Source organism: Alligator mississippiensis, chromosome 8, assembly GCF_030867095.1.
Source record: "Alligator mississippiensis isolate rAllMis1 chromosome 8, rAllMis1, whole genome shotgun sequence".
NCBI lineage: Eukaryota > Metazoa > Chordata > Crocodylia > Alligatoridae > Alligator > Alligator mississippiensis.
Window position 1 is genome coordinate 10,286,687 of NC_081831.1, and position 19,421 is coordinate 10,306,107.

Here is a 19,421-nt window from a genome sequence, read left to right on the forward strand (position 1 = left end):
GCAAGTTTGCTCCTTACAGCCTATTTTCATTTTTGCATTCCTAAAACTGATGCACAGCTGTAAAGCATTGGCTCTGGAAAGTACAGTATGCACTAAATTCATAACGCTGTGTTCATTTCAGCTTTACATAATCCAGATTTCAGAAGGGACCATAAACCAGGGTATCGGAGCTAATGCAGAACAGGTGCACTCTTTAGAAAGAACACAAATTATCTGGACCAGTTTTTTCATAGAGCCTCTGGGCAATTGATAATGTAGCCAAACTAAATTTTTTAGTGGAGAAACAATGTGTTCCTACTGATTTCTTTGACAAAGCTTTAGATCTTCTTTTGCAATGAGCAAGGTACAAAGCAGGTAATTCCTAGTCTGTAGCTCAATATAGATATATATTTGTATGGCCAGAAGGACTGGCTATATATTATAGCAACTAGATATAGTCAGGAGGACTAGAAAAAGATAGGTCATCATGTTTGCAGAGTTGTCAAAAGGATGCAGCTATTGAAATTAAAATCTCTTTTACAACTGCATTTATTGCCAGTCTTTTTATTGTGATACCTGAACTTGCCACATCACACCAGATTCAGGCTTCTGTTTCTGTAAGTTCAATGGTGAATGTATATCAGTAATCAGTAAGGCTTAAGTACATCCAGCAGTTATTGCCTATACATCTCTAGAAACAGAATATCCACAGTAAGTCTAATGAGACCACTCTCCTTCCCCAAAATCCCAATCTTTGCCAATTTACAGTTGATAATTATCTCATTCCTATTATCTCCTAGCATTTAATTGAACTTGTCTTCCTTATAATGTACACAGCTTCTATATTCCCATCACAGGTTGTCAAGTTTCAAAACCCGATGATCAAAAGTTTGTGTTGGCTCTGTATTGTATCATGAAAATTTTAAAGAGTCCAGCAGGGGTCACTTATACACAAGTGGTCATCAACCTGGATGACACCAGAGATATATCTGGTAACATTCTTATTAGCTTGAAAAATAATGATGATCTCCGAGTCCACCGTCTCAGAGAGGAACTCGGGAATAAATGATGCCTCACCCCTAGGGACCGGGTTTCAGTTTAAGCCAGTGACAGATGAATCAGTCTGGCTTTCGTAGCTTAAAGGGTCAGGGATTGAATGAGCTCTTGGCAGCTGCCATGGAGTCCCGCTGCAGATGATGTTTTTAACCTCAGCTATAAGCTTCCAGTAGTGTAAAGCAGGAGATGATAAAAATGCGTATGCAATAGGCAGTAGTGCCTTGATAGTTTATACTACATGTGACACTGCCAGGACAGCCGGAGCAGCCTGCACATGCGCCAGCTGTAGGAGGGAGCGCTTTCCACTCTGTCAAAATAAAAGAGAAGACAGATGTTCTCCGGAGCAGCCACTGCAGAAATAGGAAGAGGAGTGTATAAACAGTGTACAAGGTTCAGACTGGATCCAAGATTTTTATGCTGCCTAATCTGGTATAAGCTGCATGCAAGTGGGGCAGGAGCTAGGTAGAAATGCAATGCAACGTTTTAGTCCAATTAATCGGATTAAAAGGAATTACAGAAACACAGAGTCAAGTACCCAATCTCTTTGCCTGCCACGTGCCAATGGTGAGAAAATTCTCTCCCAGGTTCACCAAATCTTTTAGGCCCTGGATCAGCGAGCAGTTTAAATAAGTGCCTTCAAGGAAGACCTTTTGAAGTCAGTGGGCTACTTGTGTTTACACACATGGCTGAATTAGGGCCTTACTCTCCACTTACTGATGCAAAGTCCTGTCAGCAAAATTTTGAGGCTCGGGGTCTTTTTTATTGCAGTTCTAATGCATTAGCAGGAGTCCACTCGATTTATACATAATTACTGCAACTGCATGTTCAAATAAAACAATGGATTTCAAACTTGCCGACACAATGTGCGCTGACATTTCCCAGGCATTCAATTGTTCAAAATGTTATATACACACACCGGTATATTTAGGCACATATAAAAAGATTCAGAAATCTGCCTGCAAAATACAATTAAATGCTGTTAGCTGGTATTATGTAGAGGGATGAGATACAAACAATATTTACATAACTCTATAGCACTATAATGAGCTGTAAAAGATACCTTCAGAACGATATCTTCACAGTAAGTCACTTGGGCTCTTCATAAACACAATTGCTTGGGGACTAGAGCAGTAGACAGAAGGAATAAGCATCTTACACATTTAGGTTGCTAGCTCAGGTCTTGCCATTGGGAGTGAAGTACTGGCATCACCGTATGGCCAATGCAAAAACCACACTTGTTTTTAATGCATTTCCTAGTGCATCCATGTAAATACCACAAATACGCATCTCCCTTTGGGGAAGCGTCAGCAGAGAGGCAACGTGCTAAATGGGATATCAAATCCCACTTCTCTGGTAGGGTTTGCTTCCAAGGCTGGGTTTGAGGCACATTAGTACAGCAGCGTGGAGACACTTAAGCTACTCCTGCCTGCGCTCCATGTGCTCTGGGACTAAATGAAGAACTTCAGTCGCCATGGTTTCAATCTGGCACTAATCAATAGCACCGATCCAATCATCGCTCTGAAAGAACATTATCAAGACTCCTGCTGGAGAACAGCAAACGAGAATTGCTCCATTAAGTTGGCAAAACCACCACTGCTAGCACAAAGGACAAAGTCAGGCTTCCTCTGCACAGCTACATAATAGACAATAAGAAGTGTCACCGGGTTAACTCCAGTAACCGTAGCGCTGGCAGACTGGCAAATCTGAAGCAGCCACCTTTTGCCCTTTCAGTGAAATGCAGCTGCGTAAAGTGTGACAGCAGGTTTGCCGTCTCCCACGTATCCGAAGTACTCAGACGTGGCATTCACATGACCCACAAGACAGAAACAAATTAGAAATCCTATTAGATGTTTTTTCATCAGTGTCTTATGTAATCCAGCCGGTCACAAGAACTGCACAAAATGTATTGGCTAGAATAGCAAAAGTTATCGATGTATGTTGCGGTCAGTCATGAGAAGTAATACCCAAGCCTTCAGTCATACATACACTGAAGGCCGAGTGGTCCAACATAAAATATTACCATTCGAATTACCTTTCCTCTAGTTCCCACTGTCTGCCCTAAAGAGTTTCTATAATGCCCCCATGTCATATTATCCCTATGACTTTTGTGTATTTTCACAGTCCCTGCTGCAATAATTTGTCCTGGTTCAGAGCCACCTTTAACCATTACTTGCTTCATAGTTTCAATTCCCTTTTGGACACAACATGTACATCCAGTTGCAAGGGAAATGAGGGAGAAGGGCTTCATTGGTGTCACAAGAGAAGGTCTTCACAAAAGACTGGATTAGTTACTCAAGAGAGAATGAGTAACTCAACGAACTTGGGGGCAGGCAGGATGCCATCCGAACAGGTGGGCACAAGCACGGGCAGCCAAGAGACTCAAAGCCTGGTGCCTGCAAGCAGGGTTTCCGATCGAAAGCATCAAATCATCTGTCCACTCGGAGCTGATGCGCGGCATCTTCTTCAGTATCCTGTAACACAGTTCAGCTGGCACTCATTTTTGCAGTCACACAAAGCGATGCCTGACCATTTTAGATGAAGGGAAGCAAGGTCAGGGTGGAGAGAGATCCACCCAAATGCAGTGATCACCTGTTAGGGCACTCTGCTGGAAGCCCCTTGGAAGAGAGCTAAAAAAAACCCCAAATTGCTGCAGATAAAACAGGTTCATCAAAATTTGTCCACATCACCTCACCCAATTCTGGCCATGCTTCGATGGCCATTCACACAGCAAGGAAAAGGGGGAAGAGGAGACAGTGAGCGAGTGCTTTAGAAAAACGTGAACTGCGGTGCCTACAGCAACGGAGTACGATAGAACTGGTTATTTTCACTGTAAAAATATTGTCATGCTATGCCTCACCCTACAAAAATAGTTTAAACAAAGAACACACTAAACTGATTTTTATGGTGATTTATTTTTTTCTTCTCGTTCAAGCCTGAAGCATGAAAATAATCAGATGCGATTATGCACCCTTCAACAAAAGTGCTGAAACAAAAACCCAAACAACCCCATACTATTAAAAAGAGTTCCACAGTAACTACCATGCCAGAATTATTATACATATATTAGTATAATATTGTATTATTCCACTTGCCTCAGTCATTAAGCTGAAGAAGACAAACTGGAAAAAGTTACCCTGGGTAAATTACTGAATCAGTGGAGAGTATGTGCTGCTTATTTGCATACTGTACTGAAGCCTTGTGTTTTGTTAGAAAAGAAACACTGCTTAAGCAAATATATGCAGGTTTCCTATCCTTTACTGCAGACTACCTTTCTCCAGCTGTTACACCGTTTTATGGGCATCTTTGCAGCTCAAGGAGCGCAGTGTTAATTTATATGTCGTGCATCTTAGAGAGGTAGTGTTGCAGTGAGAAGTTTGCTCTGCGACTGCCATCTTGTGGCAACAAAAATATATCCTCTGTGGCATTTGCTGCTCCAAAATGAACTGGTCTGGAAATATGTGCATTTTTTTTTTAACATTCTTTAAAGTAGGAGGAATAAAACCTGACTTTTTGCTACCACCGCAGGCTGTGGAACGAAACCATAGTGTCTGAACAACAGCTCCTTGAGCTGCTTGGCCTACGTGGGACAATCAAAAGCTGAATGGCTCCCAGGTTAGTTCAGCTTATGACTGGTCCAAAACCAGGAGCGCCATGAGCTACCCCCTCCAAGAATCTGCTTCTAGTTTCCAACAGATGAGCGGACCCATGCCCTCCCCCTCTTGGAGTTAGCACTATCTATCATGGTGTTAACCCAAGCTGCCGTTCTTTGAACTTGTTTGCACCGCCCTAGATGAAAAGCTCACATGAACAAATTTCTAGATTCAATCATAACGTAATTGGACATTCGCTTACATCCTATGATCAAAATGCATTGGTCCAATACATTAAGTTTGGGTTTTTTTAAACTATCAAGCTAATATCTACCATAAGGTCATAAGACAGTCCCAGCCAGTTAAATTATATTGAACAGGAAGCCATGAAGTCCATATTTATTTAAAAAAAAAACAAGTTCTGGATAACTTGACAACATTTAAAGCATTTTGTAGTAGAATTTAGACTAGAAGGGGGTGGGGAGGGCAGGGAATATCAAACCTCTTGACATATGGCTAATACCCGAGTTAGTTGGTATTATAATCCTTCTCCTTCCCCATAGCAACAAACAATAACCCAGGCACATTATCAAAGTATTAAGATTCAGGCACGGGCCACCACTGGAAGCAGGTCACCAAAATCAGGGAAATGGGTAATCTGATCCAACCGAACAGCTCTGCTCATCTTACAAGCCAAGTGCATCTTCTCTCGGGTATTTTTGGCATCTTGTTCAATCGAGATCCCCTAGTTTTGCAGGGGATTTTCTCTACGGTCATCTAGTGCAGGCAGTGCTTCTGGCTGAGTATTGCCTCAGGACTTTTGCTTTAGAGCTTCACAAGATAGCATGTATATAGTGCCTCGCTGAAGTCAAGGTCAACATCGCCTCAAGTAGAGGAAAACTGCTGTTTGGCATCGCTACGCCCACCACTTTGTACTGTATGCATATCTGGAAGCAGTGTTGTACGTTAAGAAGTATTGTGGACACCGTTGTATCCAACCCTCTAAGACTTTAAAAACAGCAGATCTAGCCCTTAGGCCTTCTCTAATAAATTAGATTTCATCACTTATGGAGAAATGTGCGCATGTGCACATGTGCACCACTATTGCACATTACTTACAAACTGTGAGCAATATTTAGTTTCTGTTAATAACACGCTATTCCTGTACTTGTTTTTAGACATGATATACAATGTGGTTCCAATTTCAATTCACTTTTGTCTAAGTTAAATGAACACGGTTCAGAAGATGCTTGTTAGGCTTCGTATAGGGCTATGCTGCCACAGCCAAAAAGATACCTTCCACTGAAATTACTCTCATAGAACATTTTTGGATACTTCACATAATAAGACATGGCAAATGTGAAACCAAATGAGACTTTTCTGCTATGGTTATAAAATCTATCGTACAAAACATCATTTTTCCATGCCACCAACTGAGTATTTTGATCCCGGCTCACAGACTCATTGTGGAGTTTAGCGCATCTCCAACATGAAATATGAATACATTGTAATTCTGACAACCACAAACCCAGAGGCAGAAGCTTGGAAAGGTTCCCAGTAAGAGCTACAAGGGAGAGAAATAGCCAGACTTTGTAATGCTCATTAAAAGAACAAAAGTAATTCAAAAGTCTTAAATTTCACCAACAGGTTTCAACAGAAAGGCAGCCTTAAGGTTTCCTATATAAGAACTGAAAGGCAAAGGTTCGGAAATATAAAAAGAAAAAGCTCTTGCTCGGAAGGGGTCATATTACAGTTAAATGCAATTTGCCCCTTAGTAGTCCCTTCTGGATTTGCAGGAATATCAGTTATTGAACTCACCAAAGACTGATGTCCTCACTTACACTGCTTTGGCCTTTCTGAAGAGGTCCTCCTTCCTTTGCCTGTAAAGTATATTAAAAGAGTGTTACAAAGATGCCCAATAAGTGCCCAGGGTGCCATGCCAAAATCAGTAATCAATCTAACAATTCAATAGACCGACAGGATAGATAAAGAGGTATCTGCTTCCACATCCTGTGAGAATAGACTGAGAGGCAGTATTTAACCTCTATTTTACTCCAAGCACTATTTTCTAAGTGAAGGTTACTTGGCTTTGAAACATTTTTCCCTTTAGTCTGCCTGAACCCCTGCTTGGTGACCTTCAGGCATACTGAGACAGGCCCTCATTTCCTTCACAGTGTCTTCTTCTTACCCTCACGTATCCCTTGTTTTGCTTTCCCTGGAAAGATCCAGGAAAACAAACATCTCTCAGCACATCTGAAGGCCAGCAAGCAAGGATTCTAGTAGATCAAGGGAAGAAAATGTTTCAAAACCATGTAACCCTCACTTTAACATCTGAAAAAGTAAGATGGTCATGCAGAAAACTCATGCTTCTCTGAGCTAGTTTATAAGGTGCCACTCTGCCCTGCCTTCTTCAGAACATCCCATCAGGGAACGCTCCCCAGGTATACCAGGACAGGGAACCCAATATATCCTTCAATAAGAAGACAATGTCACTGAAGCGTGACTTAAAAGCAAAACTAGAGGAAACCTTGAGGCTTTAACCTTTTAAGAGATGCGGGTTCTGCCTAAACCTGAATTTGTCCAGTGTTGCTAACTAAGTCTTCAAACCATCAAGGCAACTCACTGACCATTACAGGTAGACTTGTCAAAGATGTTCAGTATTGCTCTCAGCTTCATTGTACCATTGGCTGCAATGTGAAGAGAGTTTGAGTAATACTGAGGTCTTTTGAAAAATTGCACCTATTATAGGGCTCATGTACATGCCACAATTTTTGCCCTTTCTTGCACTGTAATTGCATGTCTGTTTGCATGAACAAGATTTCCCGACACTTTAAACTATTTCTTGTGCATTAAACTAAAACTCCTTAGACGTAGTTTAGTTTGGCTCACCAAGAATTAAAGCATTGCATCCATGGATTCATTGTGTACAAACATAAAGGCACTCAAAGACATGTAATGACCCTCTTTGTCCGCCAAATGGTGCTGCGACTTTTTTGTAGTTCACCCCTTTGAACTCCTTTTGCTTTCAAATTACTTCCACTTTTTTTTTCTTGTGTGGTTGTTTCTTTTTTTTCCCCCCCTTGTTTGCCAGCTCCCTGCTTCCACAGCTGCATGGCAGGGCATGGGCATGGGCGGAGGCAAGGTCAGGGGGGCAGTGCTGGATCGTCTCACTCTCCTGTGGCACCAGCCAGGGGCCCAGCTTAATTCATTTGAAAACCTAGTGTGTGTGTAAACACAGATGTGATGCTCCAAGGCTTAATTCATTTGAACACCTAGTGTGTGTAAACACAGATGCAATGCTCTAAAATAAAAAAGTTTTAATTTTTTAAACCTATTGAATTTAATGAGGATTAAAACCCATAATGTATACAGACACCCATAGTCCACAAATTGTTTTTGAAAATCCCAACATAAAAGTCAAAACTTGGGCAAAGTCTGCTGAGATCCAAGGTACATTTTTTCAAAAGCAACTGACTTAGGAGACCAAGTCAATGGGACTTAAATATTTTTTGAAAATTTTACCTACAGGGTTCAAAACTGCTTTCTGTATACAAACTTCAATTAGGGACTAGATGAATGACACACTCACACTATTGTCAACAACAGAGGAAAAACAATACAAACACTCAACCAGGGTAATCCCATCCAGGAGCAAACCTGAAAGAATTAAGGGAAAGCCCCACAAATCTAGGTGACACCGGTTTGGGGTACAGTCTGTGCACGTCCATACTGGAGTGTCTATTTGGTAAACAAGAAGCTACTGCATGCTTACTTGTCACCTAGAAATGACCACCACTTTGTGCAACTCTCTCAGGTAGCTAAACATTTGTCCATTCTTCCTCAGGTATAATTTATCAATATACAACTAATGTATGTATACCATCTGTCTATGCCTTAACTCGTACATTAATATGACTTGGACTGACAAAAACCGCTCTCTCCAAAGAATGGTCTGAACGTATAGAATTGAAAATGTTACTCAAAAAGCTGAAAGGAAACATACAAGTCATATATATGACATAGAAGTTAGTATTTTAAGAGTTACATTGAGAAAATACAACAGCTTATTTTAATAAAAGACTTGAAGCAACGCTTTAGAGAGACGGGTTTTCATGTGCAAGTGGTAATTTTGCAAAAAAATAGGTCATTGAGGCAACACATTGATCATTCTGCCTTAAGCACAAGCAAAACAAAACAATTTACTACATTTAACTGTTCGGTGCTTTAGCATAAAACAATGGACAGAACTATGCAAAGCGCTAAAGCTACTGTGCACAGATTGTGACCCTGAGGACGCTTGCAGACATCAATAATTTTACTGAAACAGTCGCACCGAACTCACTGGATCCACTATATACCACATACATGCATTTGCAGCATCAGACCCTGTATGTGTAAGCAGCACTAAACATAAGACGCAAAGTAGGTCAACCAGTCTTCTAGCACTACTAAACAAAATTCTAGGATGAAAAGTGAAATCTGCCACAACAAATTTAAAAGGGTCATTTCAGAACTGAACCTATCAAGTAGAAAGCCTTTTCCATGAATCACAAATCTATATCTTGAACTCCACCTTAAAATATAGTCCAGTAAATACATAATTCTCTAAGATCGTCCTATATGTTCTAGCAGTGAATCGAGCATAAAAACAGAGGAAATGGGTTCCAGGCACAAGATGTTCAGTATCTGAATTGTAAAATTCTAGCTTACAAAACAGTCACTCAAAGTTATATTTCCATTTCAAGTGGAAAGAAACAAGTAGTACCATTTGGTATGTTTATTTTTTAGGGGAAATCATCATGTATCTATCTCAAGTTGTATTGGGAAAGATTCATCTCCTCCTCTAGAGCAGACATCCCATCCTCCAATGAGACAGTCAAAAGACTTCCTGCCAGCTCTCTAACCAATAAGGGCTCTGTCAAGCAGTGATCAGCTCCCCTTAAGTCTGTCCCATAACCAAATCAAATGACCCCTTTAAAGCCAAAGACTACATCCCTTTCCCTTCACATCTCATCCTCTGTACCCTTCTGTTCCAAGCAGTTGGGAAGTACACTAGATATGACTCTGGATCAGGGATCAGCAACCCCCGGCACACATGCTGAGCACGGCACATAAGGCTATTTTGCTCGGCACACCACCGCCAGCCCGGGCTCCAAGCAGCTGCTGCCAGCTACGGAGCTCAGGCTGCTCCCAGCAGGTGGCTGGGATGCTGCAAGCCCTGCTGCAAGCAGACTGGGCTCCGTGCGCCTGCTGCAGCCAGGAAGCTGCAAACAGCTGCTCCGGGCTCCGTCATGTTAGCACTTGGGCACCTTCCAAGGTAGACATTGTGGTTTTTTTGGCACTCTGGCCAAAAAATGTTGCCTACCCCTACTCTAGATCCTTCACTACCACTCCAAGATGGTAGACGATATTAAACCTTGAGATTCTTGCCTCCTTTCCATGTTTTGCATTTTTCCTTCTTGAAAAGGCAGAAGCTTGCAGCCTCCGAAAACTCCTCTGGTGCGTCTTATCTCCTTCAAACAGTATAACTATTTTAGAGTGCAAACAAGCATTTGTGGGATCTGGCTCAGCTTTAAGTGGCTTTGTTTAAGCCACTTAAACTAGACTTGGGATCGCTGTGTACAAGCATTTGCTGCTTGCTATGAGGCAGCATGGGCAGATGGATTTAAGTAAGCTGGGGAGCGGGGAGGGGATGGCAGGTCTAGGAGTGGACTGGTGGGTCTGCAGGGGGTGCTTTCCAGTCTAAGTAGGGGGTAAAAATAACCCAGTCTGGGTGAGGGGGTGAGGGGAGGTAAAAAAAAAAAGCATAGCCCCAGGGCTGTGAAGAATGGCTAGGCTTTCCTTGTCCCAGGGCTGTGCTGTGAAAGCATGCAGGTATTCTCTAGGCTGGGTTAACCCAACCCCAAGCCAATCTGAAGTTAGTTCTTGTCTGACAAGAACTAACTTTGCCCTAAAAATGGCATGCCTGATCTCATCTAAGTCCTGTAAATGCTTTCACACCTGGGTGTGTAGATCACAAAGTAAATGTAATGTTCGTATGTACCCTTAGTCTGCAGAGCCTTGTCCTTTTAGATCGTTGTTAACGCATGAACATAGTAGCATTGCATCAGGAATGAATTTGGCTACTTTTGAAAATCAAGGTCCGTTATAAAAAACTTTATTTAAAAGCATTTCGGAGCATCAAAGAGGGTACAGAACAGAAAAGCTTCTCTGGGAAAGTTTCCACATCCTACAGGAAAAGCAATTAGTGGCAGATTAGAATCTTAAAAGCCATTTGCTATTTTGTACCGTTCTGTTTGTGATTGGAAGAAATATTCTAGATGAAGCACAATATACTAAAAAGCTGAAAATAAACTAGGATAACAGACCATCATATTAGGTGCTGCACTAACTTCTGGAAAAACACGGTCCCTTGCCCCCAGGAGCTTATGGGTCAGATTTGATTTTTCTCTGCACTACAGAAAAAAAGCTTATCACCGCTATTAAGTCTTTTAGATATTCACTCCTCTGCATTGACTAAATTAAGGGAAAAAAAAGAAGAAAGGGCATCTTTGAACAGACACAACAAAGATGGTCTTATCTAAGAAATGAAGTTAAGTTTAATTTTAGTTTTTGTGTGGCCCTAGATAACAAGAAAGCGAACTAATACCACTAATCATATTCATACTCTTGGAAAAGATACCCAGCAATTATATCCCAATCATTTAACAAAATATAGCAACGCAGGGCTTGGGAAAAAAGCAAAACAAAACAAAACATTATGATAGACCCATGCCGTGGTGAAGCAGCAGTGCAATTACAAGAGTACGCTGTGTCGAGTGGGTTCCCCCTATATGAAATATGAACACGTTAGCCATTCAAGCAATAAACATTTTTTAAACAAGATTTGTCATTTCTGAGTCTGTTAAACAATGTCAGGAATCTTGATACCACTGAAGTCAGCAGGAGTTTTGCCATTATCTTGAATGGTGCCAGGATTGTATCCAATAAGTCTATACTATCTACATCTCACTGGAGATGTGCTTTTACTCTGAGTCTTCCTGTGCACATCTCAATGGAAGTGCAGTTCTACTGGATGATGAAAAAGAAGAAGATTAAAGCTATACATTTCAGACACCGGCCTCTTGGGATATGTTATTTTTCTACTCCAGTGGACACTGCAGCAATTCAGCCTGTAACTTCAGCAGGATTCTGGTCAAAGCTGGTTCAGAAACATATATAAGGTTAAAACGCATCCCAGCAAACATATTGAGAGAGCTTCTGTGCCTTAGGATGGAGAAGAGAATTCAGAGGCTACAGTCTATACTGGGATGTTCAGACTTCAACCAAATCACATCAGAACCGGATATGGTTCACTCCAACCTCACACTTCTTAATCATCTTTCCATTTCTTACCGCCTTTCTCTCACTATTGTGCTGGACATGGAATGATTAGACAACAAGCAATATGCATTTCATGGCACCAGCTCCAGATTGCTAGTGGTGATCAAAACTGAGAGCCCAACGGATGGGTTACTAAGGTCCTGCTGAGCATCGGGCTTCCTCTAAAGATGGGAACAAATGACAGAGCCGAGAAATGAACTATCTGTTGCTCCATCCAAAAAAAAAGACAGGGCTGAAGGAGGGCAGCAGACTGAGCAAGTGATAGGACATCCCTGATCCTGCTTTCCCTCATCTATAGGAGATGAGGATAATGAGCCCTACCTTTATAAAGTGCTTTGAGACGTACAGGTAAGAGGTAAAATTCACTGACTTGCAGAGAAACCTAAGTAATTTTTTTAGAACAAGATTTTGAATGATATGCAGGTACCCAATTCATTTTTAAATCAATGGGAGTTACAGCGCTTCTACAACTAGCCCTAAAAACATGATTGTTTGCTATGAACCTACTTTCAATAAGGAGTTGGAGAGGCTGTATATTAAAGAAACACCATCAACTTTTTTTTAAATCGCAGCTTACCTACTTCCTGCTGCTGTAAGTAACACATATCAATATAAATGTTAAGTTCTCTACTTTTTCTTTCTTCATTTTAGCAATTACTTTGCCTGTTTGAGCACATCTATAACACAGTGACAAGAAAGAGCAAGCCATGACACCTGAAAAACCAGTAAGCATGACTATAAAATTATTTCTAAAAGAACAAGGACATTTCAGGGCCAGACATGGCACCTGAAACTACAGAAATGACTCTAAAGAGACTAGCTAAAATTTAGGCTGATATTTCCCTTACCATCATTTCATCAGTAAATGTGCTCATATTAGTCCAAACTCTTCCCTGAAGTAACTCTATCCTTTCAGTGGAGTTCAATGTTGAATTTAACCCACTATGTTTTAAAGTCAATGGGTGCTAGTGATGAGCTTTGTCCATCGCAAAATATGGATGGGATTGACTACAAAACTTTTCAGAGAGAGAGATGCAATTATTCATCTTTTGCTTAGCCCAGCAGCAATTTAACAGGGATGCTAGCATTTTCATATCAGGTACGAAACAAGCAACAAAAGAATTTTTTTTCTTTTAATAAAAATCACCAAAAGGTACTGATTAGGGTGCGCTCAGATATAGTGCACCCATGCCTAATGTAGAGAGACTAAGTTGTTGCATATATTTTCTACAGGGGTTAACAATTTAGGATATAAAACCATTAAAGCGGATAATATGATGCATCAGACAAAATGAGAAAGAGCAAATAGTGCAATCATAAATGCCGCTGCAAATGAGGAAGAAAGGAGAAAAGAAAAGAAATAGAAGATAAAAATTAACTGCCTCTATTATCAGGGTCAATTTACAGTTCAAACCTTTTGTTACACATTGTCTGGGAGATTAATATTTAGTAGCACCTTATCGTATACACTATATTTGACAATGCTTCACGCATCATTTGCCATTAAATTGTCATCAACATGCAACAAGGTAGACAGATTTCTCATTCTGAAATTTGTTTTGTTAGCATAACACTATTTAAAAGTGGACTGAGCAGCCTTAAAAGAATTATTATTTGGTTTGGACATTTCCCATACAGACTGCCAGGTTTTCTCAATTTAAATTCTAGTTTCTATGGAGGAAGTAGGCAAGGAGTACTTACCCTGTGCCGGTGCGGTCACCTAGCACAGCGGGCCCTGATCATTATTGGTGAAGCTGGGAGCTGTATTGCAACACAAATAAGTTTGATGCACGGTAAGAGCCTTGATAAGATAGGCCCAGTGCGATCACCACTATCTTATTCTCTACAGCAGTGGTTCTCAGGAGGGGTGGGCAAAGTGGGCCCTCCTCAATTCGGATTTGGCCCAAATCAGGGACAGTAATTCAATTCGTTGATTCGGATCACTGTCCCCGATTCGATTCAGCTAAATCCAAATCTGAAGATTTGATGCCGATTTGGAGAATCAGCGATTCGGTCCTAGACACAGCTTTAAATGTTTTTGATACATACCTCGAGGTACCAGGGGCTTGTGAATGCTGCGATGCTGGGGCAGATGGAGCATCCCACAGGAGTATGGGGGGGGGCCTTCCATGTGCTTGGTGGCGAACCCAGAAGTGGACCGGTAGGGTCTGCTGATGAGCGTGTAAGGCTCCCCACACCCTCCGGCTCAAGGATTGGCCACGGGGGGACCCCAGCTGCCCACCCAGACCCAGGAAACACCCGTCGCCGAAACGGGGGAAGCACTGCTTCTGGTCCACTTCCAGGTCTGCTGCCCCCTGTGCTCCTGTGGGACGCTCCATCCACCCCAGCATCGCAGCATTCATGAGCCCCTGCTACCTAGAGGCATATAAAAAAACATTTAAAGTTGGCTGTACGTCCAAATCTCTCCGAATCAATTCAGAGGGTTCCGATTCGATTTGGAGAGATGAAAGGGTCCTCCAATTCAATTTGGATTCAGAGATTCGGCCACCGAATCAAATCAAGGAATTAAGCTTTGCACAGAGCTCTAGTACTCAACCTTTTTAAACTCAGGAAAATACCAGTTCTTATTTTTTCTGTAATCAAGAAAGCAGGGAAAGCTAATAGAGCTACCCCTCTGTTGCAAAGAACTCAGGAAGACCATGACAGGTCAGAATGGTCTTAACAGCATGGATTCCTATTTGAGACTTCTGGGTTTATCTTGTGAATCATGTTCACACACCTAACAGACATGCCATAGTACCCTGGCTGAGAATAATTGCTCTGTAGGGTGTGCATGCTTTCCCAAAATGCTTTCCATAGATTACTTAAGGGCAGGGAAGGAGGTGTTATATATTATACATGAACACCAGAAATTCTTGTATTATAGTCAGGGCACATGTGGCACTATACAGAAACTGTATTTCTCAAAGATACTGAAGGAAGCCAACAAAGAAATCCTCGAGCTCCTTTGCACCAGCGATGGAAAACTACATCCTCAAATCCGAGCCTGAAACAGTCTAGACCTCAGCTTCCAACACTTAATGAACTGAGCCTGAACCTCTTTAAACAATAGTATGTAACAAAAGAAAAAAGGGATGAGGCTGAAAAAAAATTGCAGGCTACCTTGAGTTTGGCCTTTCAAAAAACATTAGCAATTTAAGTAGATGAGATGATTGCACCATGATTGAAAACAAATAGTCAATTATTGGGAAGTAATAAGCCCAACCTTTAGGGACAATTCATAGGGTGATATAATAATCTGTCAGGAGGCTATCGATCGAGATAGAAAAGAAAATGATACTCCACAGTACAGCAGTGTAATGCACTGGAAGAAAAATAAGCTGTGTCACAAATCAATCTCCTTGAGATAGTATAAAGCCAAGACACACAAGGGAAGCCTTCATGTTTTCTGTGTGAAGATGTCAATCAGAAGGTTGATGTCCCAAAACTCTCACAAAAAAAAAAAAAATGCAAACAATATCATATAGGAAAAGGATTGCACTAAAATGCTCTGGTCTGTCAATCACTTTAACATAAGGCAGATGAGCCTTGAAGAAGAAACTATTATCTGCTGTCTAATACCTGCAAGCAATGAGGTCTGTAGGCTCCATTGGACTTTTAGCAGCATTAAAGTGCACCCTGGGAGGAAATGGGAGATTCACTCACCCCAGTCCAGGTACCAACACATAGGGTTTTGGGCACCTCTCTTTTTCCCTATTCATGTCCAACATAGTCGGCATTTGTTATGAACAGTGCTGCAGTGCCCCGGGCTAGATCGCCAGCTGGTTTTAGCCTCTCAGTCTTCACTCAGGTTCTTGCTGTAAAACTTAACAACAGGAACTACTCCATTCGCTGCCCTTATGGCACATTGCTTACCATGGTTTGTTCTTAGCCTTTTGTTGAGCCTACTATCTTATTAGTTGTTGGCATATTTGTGAAGACGTAGATCTTTTTCACTAGGGCATGAATGGCTTTGGAGGCTATACGGTTTCCTCATTCCAGCCATCTCTGGAGATGTGAGCATGGGCTCGTTTTCTACATTGAAGAGTCAATATTACATTTATACTTCATATTGGAGTTTGTGTTAGGTACCTTATAAATGGAGTTATCAGAAAAGCTTAGCCCCCTTCTTGCTCCACATGGGTTAAAACAAGATAAAAGGGCCTGTTTAGCTTAATTACATCACGCAAAGCTTATAATCATCTCTGTCAGTCCAGCAACTTCCACTATCAGGGACAGTTATTGAGTTGTTGGGGTTGGGGGTGCAATGGCAGCCTTGGTAAGGCATTTCATCACAGCTCCAAAGGCAAGAATTTGAGTCTTAATCTGGACCTGCAAAGGCTACCCGCCAGTAAATGGGCGCCTGGTCATTGAGGCTGGGGAGTCGAAGGTGGCTGAATTAATGATAGCCACATTACTCCCTTGTGTGCTATTGGCTAAAAAAAAAAAAACAGCTTGCTTCAACCACAGTAACCAAGAGGCCATCTTCACTTGACACTTTCTTTGGACCAAGGGTCCACATGAAAAATCAGGAGGAGCCTGTTCCGATTCTGAAGCAGTCGGGTGAGGAGACTTCCATTTCTCATCTCATGGATTATCTTGGACAAGCCGCTTAAGGCTTTGTACCCCAGACGCTATTCCCCCGTTGAAGATGAGGAAGCTCTGATGCGGAATAGAAAGTGATTCATGTTTGGGGGCAAAAGGCTATTGTGATGAGACCTGCGGAAATGCTTACAAATGGATAAGCAAGCAAAACATGAACAGGATTAACATCCTCAACATGTTCAGGGAATACCAGGCACCTAACCTTCTGAAAAAACAGGCTCTCAACTCAGCGACCGAGATCGCCAATCGATTTTGCTACTGACAGCCGCCGGTATATATTTTAAGAATCGCAAATTAGCCATTCGCCAAAATGCAGAATGGAGCCCATTTCCTAATGCCTCTTTCCAATACCATTACTGTTGAGTAGCTGTTGCCAACAGGTAAAGTGACAACATCTTCACGATGAATCATTTAGTACAATCGAAATGATGTAAAGGAAGAAGTGTCAAGTGATGAATGTCTCATTTTAAAATTAAACATCTTGGCCCTGCTTCTCTGTTCATTTTCAATAAATGCCTTCAATTCCACTCAGGCATTTATGTATCAGCAGAAGACCATTACACCACGACAATGTGGTATTTCATTCATTCTCTCTCAAGTGTGTCCTCTACATCACAGTCGAGCAACATCATCGCCGGAGCGGGTAAGAACACACCCAGCAACATGTGAAGGTTTTAATTTCAGAAATGCATTAGGCTGTAAAGGAAAAGCATGTTCGTTCCCAGTTCACTACAAATATATGCGCATAACATTTGTTTCAAATTGGGATGAGCCTGGTAGTCATGCATGCAGTGCTTTAAAATATATTGGACTAGACTGAACAAATCTCCAACTGCTTTTGTGTAGCATCCGCAATTTGCATTTAAACCAGCTCCGCGTAAAACAAAGGCAGTCATCATGACTCCCGGCTTCTGGATTCTAATCCAGCCGGCCCAAGAATCACTTTAAACAAGTCACCTAATCTCCCTCTGCTTCAGTTTAACCTCCCTCAAAAGGGATATTAAAATATATGGAAAGCTTTTGAAATACTTTGATGAAAGGTGGTAAGAGTGCAGAGCATTATAAAATATAATAAAGACCCAGTCTATCACAGGTTTCAGAATATTTCATGAGGTATGAACATTATGCTGAGATTTCTTTGGAACATTTTAATCTGAAGAGGAAGTAAGCCAGAGACTATCCCAAGTCCGTGCTTCTTTGGAGGCTAGATAACCTTTTAGTCAAATATGTGCATAACTACGAGCAATTTTAAAACTAAGAAGAGACTTGAAATGATATAAAATATGGTACAGAATAAAAAAACCTAACAAGTCTTAAAATAACATTTCAGCTTTGTTTCTTCCCCCAAAGCCATAGGAGACTGGAACGGACGTCTGGAGTTATCAAACCTAGTCCCCGTGCTGTCACAGGAAGCACTATATATAACACCCGTCATCAGCATATCACAGTCTATCTTGACGCTAGCAAGGTTTCTTGTCCTTACTACTCCTATCAAAAGGTTGTTTCAGAACCTCACTCCTTTGATTCTTAATAATATTCTTCCCAGTCTAAAATTTATTCACAGCCAGTTTATACCACTCATTTCATCAACCTTGCTTAGACTGACATTTTCTCATCCTCCTTCTTTAGGAACTAGAAATTTTTTCCTAAAGAGTGTCTGAACCTCCAACTTGTCTGCAAGTCATCCCTGCCTAGCGTAGTCATCCTCGATCCACTCCAGCCAGCGTCGTTTCTCCCAAAATAAAGAGGGGACCAGCTCCACCAGAATCCTTTTTAGCTTCAGACTCAGAGTCTGGATCCTTGCTGCAAGCAGATATCATGCTCCTCCAGTGTTTAGATCAACTACGTACTCTTCTTCATAAGAAATCTCTAGTCATCTTGAATTGCCTCTTCCTGCTGACTGTGCTCCTCAGGTTTTCTCCCTTCTTTTCTTCATTACATCTCTCTTCCTTCCTTCTTAGATGCCAGTTCCTTGCTTATTTCTGTCATCTCTCTCTTCTTGTAGGACCTCCCCTTCTTCCATGACAACCTCTTTTCTGTTTTAGCTTCTGCTCGTTCTCCAATGCAGCAACCCTGTTCCCTCTGCTATTTGCCATCCACTAACTTATCTTTTCTTCTTGTTGCCTACTTCCAAGGATCAAGTCACCTCTCAACACCATGACACTGCCCTCCAGGTCCTGTTTACCACCATTGGACTTAAAATCCCCATCTTCAGTTCATCACAGTGTTTAATTGCATCCTTATTTTTTTTATTTTTTTCCCTCTCTTCCTCTCTATTGTATAGATTAACTACATAACAGCTCTGATATTTGACCTTTTTAACAGCTGATTATATTCCAGTTACCACCAGCCAACTGTTCTTCATTTAGGGCTATATATTATACACCTGAGTTAGCGTGGATTCAGCTCAGGTGTCTACACATGTGAAGATGCAGTTACATAGGACTCACGGCACATTTCCACGTGTACCTAGCCCGCTTGGAAGTCCATGCCTCTACGTCTTCACTGCTATTGGTATCCCAGCTAAACTGGTTCCAATCTAGCTAGATATATGTCTACATAGGCTGCCACCAACACAAACTGCAGCACAGATGCGCCAGCATGGGGGTGGGTCTCTAATTATAATGAGATGGCTATAGCAGCATGACTTCTGTATCTAGACATGCCTAGAGGTTCTCATTTCTTTCTCAAGCTTATTTTGCACGGTCTCTTAACCCACTCAAGGATATATGTATGCGGCTTAATGTTTAAGCAGGATCAATTCAGGTTTTCTGGGATTTGCATTTAACAACAACAACAAGCAGTAGC

At 41.5% G+C, this 19,421-nt stretch overlaps 1 long non-coding RNA gene across 5 annotated transcripts in view; it reads right to left on the reverse strand.

Moving 5' to 3' along the window:
* LOC132252086 (uncharacterized) overlaps nt 1-19,421 on the reverse strand; it is a 189,180-nt gene that overhangs the window by 155,692 nt on the left and 14,067 nt on the right. For all 5 annotated transcript variants that reach the window (XR_009463812.1, XR_009463813.1, XR_009463814.1 and 2 more), the window contains exon 2: nt 6,444-6,505. This is a non-coding gene — a long non-coding RNA (uncharacterized LOC132252086). The remainder of the gene's footprint in view (nt 1-6,443; nt 6,506-19,421) is intronic.